Source organism: Ambystoma mexicanum, chromosome 5p (assembly GCF_040938575.1).
Source record: "Ambystoma mexicanum isolate Mex_15411 chromosome 5p, UKY_AmexF1_1, whole genome shotgun sequence".
NCBI classification, from domain to species: Eukaryota; Metazoa; Chordata; class Amphibia; order Caudata; family Ambystomatidae; genus Ambystoma; species Ambystoma mexicanum.
Genome location: NC_090930.1, coordinates 794,952,245 through 794,955,203, shown reverse-complemented (window position 1 = coordinate 794,955,203; position 2,959 = coordinate 794,952,245).

The following is a 2,959-nucleotide window of genomic DNA, read 5'->3' as shown; positions in this document are numbered from 1 at the left end:
AACATGGGTAGCGGTTAATTCCCCTTCCCCCTTTTTCTTGAATGAATCAGTGAAAGTGACAGAACTCTGCTTGGTGATGTAACCAGAAATTAATTCAATTATTTGTTTCGGTACATACACAGTGAGATATCCTTTTGACTCCCAGAATACTTGTTTTGTGCTTGATCATTACACAGACGAGGAGGTAGGGGATCACCCAGCATACACACCATAGGACCTAGTCTATCAAATCCGTAATTCCAGAAGCACATACACTTCTGAAGAAAGTTGGTTTTATGACCACAGCACATACAATTTGCATTTGTGGTATTGAATTCCATGCCACTGGTGGAGCAAAGTTTAGTGAACTTTTCAATTTGTTTATTTAGTGTGCTTGGGGTTTGGGAAATTAAGCCCACATTGTCTGAGAACAATAAGATTGCTGTTTTCCCGCTGCCAAAGAGTGGTGCATCTGCATTTGAGACAGAAATCTCCTCTAAAATACTATCAATAAATAAGGAAAATAAAGTTGGAGCCAGGATGCAGCAGGCCCCTTTTTCAACTGTAAAAAATCAGTCTGTTCACCCTAATTAGCCCACCGCACGATTACATAATTTTAGTGTATAGTTGAATAATTGCTAGTAGGTTTGGGATGTTCATCTCCATGGGGGTTGTTTAAAGCTCAACACTTGGCAATTCCATCAATGGGTGGTTTTAGATCACCAATCACCACATAGAGACATTGTTTTTGCAAGATAACAGATGTATCCATTAATAGTACAAGCCTAAAAACCTGGTCTAAGGTGTACATTTCTGTATGTAAAAACAGCTTGCAAATCAATAATACTGTGCCCGAGTCTCTATGTGGCACATAAGGACCTTATTATCAAGAACAGCTTTAGGAGATGTGAGCCAAAAATATATGGCTCATGCTTAAAAATAGCCATTTGAATTTGGTTCTAGATAGGGCCTTCCTTCCTTTTTGGCTATCTAATTCCACACTAATCTGCCAGTAAATGAACTTCCTGCTTCAATATTAGTAGTTTGGGTAATCTGCCAGAATTATTTTGCTCTCTTTACTATGGCTGTTATCTGTTATTGCTCCCATGTGATTTTCACATAAACAAACTTTTTCTTATGCTTCATCATCATTTTATATTCCTTTCTAAGTAGAGTTATTTTAAAATGATCAGCTGGGCAGGAACGTTTTAGGACACTTGGTAAATCTCTCTTTTTGTCTGACAATCTTTAGCAACCCAGGTGTTATTTTTAGATTGTTATTTTTGGTTAGGTAATATGGGCTTCATCATGTAAGGGTCTTTAATAGATGCAATAGATTTGGAGGATTTCAAGGTTAAGCTAGGAACATCATTATACCCAACCAACATTTCTTCCAGAATTGGCAAGAGCTCACAATAGAAATATTGAGAGACAGTGACTAAATCCAAGTCTTTCCACTGTAGTACACAATGGGAGATTCAACACATCTTCAGACTAATTGAGATCCTCCATTCCAATAGTAAAAACTAGTGCGTTTTAGTCATCTGTGTTGCTTTGTAGTACCTGCAAAAAGTTAACCCTATGCCAATTCATTGTATTGATTAAGATATAGTCAATATGACTAGACTTCTTACACTTCAAAAGACAAACCTGGAGATGGCCATCCTGACATGTGTGTCATAATTCTTGCATTAGTTTTGCTTGGGTGTTTTTCTGTTACTATTTACATTACTTCCTATGTTCAAACATTAAATGAAACCTTTCAAAGAAACCATATAATCTTGGTGTCCTTCCTGGTGTTCCACTATCTGCTATATCGCAGGTCTGGCCAGACGTGAGATTGAGAAGGTTTACACTGAATATCCAATCCAGACACCAATGTTAATCCCAACCCTCACACTGGACATCAAAGCCACCCACCTGAAGATCTAGAGAACCCACCTCCCAAACAATCTTTCCAGATTGAGACCATGCTAGTCCACCCATCTGGCCTATTTCCTACCCACCTACCGGCCCACAATCTAAAGAGAAATACACTCCTGCCTTAACTAGACTCCAGCCCCGTCCTTAACAAAACAACCACAGGCTTAACTCACTCCCACGATTTCTGGGGCTCTTCCAGATTCACAACCTATCCTATTGTCAGGCGGGAAAGAATAAGATGACAACCAAGATTGAGAGTGCCAACATTGCAGCTTGAACTGGGAACCCCTCAGAGCAGTGACAATAAAGGAAGCAGAGAATGCTAAGGCAAGACATTATGGACATCAAATGTGCCACAACTTGATTTGATCTGCCTAACTACCTGATCCCATTGAGGGCGTGAGTCTATTTGAGCCCAGAAGTTGAAAAACAACAAAGCTCACCCAAGCCGGCATATGGTGGCCAGGAACCTCTGGTCTGGAAGTCAAAGGAGCCCACAGAATAGCTACCACACTAACCAGCCTACTGGACAAAACAATCTGGTGGCAGAAGGATTGGCCCTCTTGAGGGCACCTTCAAAACCAGGCTCTGATACCATCAATAACGATACAAAAAGAGTTTGCTGAAGGTCAGCAGTTTGAACCATTCTTTCTGAAAGAATTGCTAAGTCCAAACAATGGGCAAGAAAGAGCTAGCTCATTATTTGTCCCCTCTCCTCATGGAGAAATTAAAGGTGACAATGCGGGAAGTTGGACTAGTTACAGCTGTAAGTGATTTCAATCAGGCACACACCCAGGTCTTGCCTAGCATGTAGTGCGTGATGAAACCCTTATTTATATGTGTCTATAAGTTCAATATACTGAATGATATACCACTCATATCACACCCGTCTCAAAATACCCCCTATTTCACACTGAACCAGGAATCAGGCTAGTTTGTAAAGGTAAATATTTATTTTATTTATTTAATATTCAAATCACACATAAGTTATATATATATATATATGGGGCAGCAATCACCTAATGGTGACAATACAATTCAGAAAATAAGCAATTGA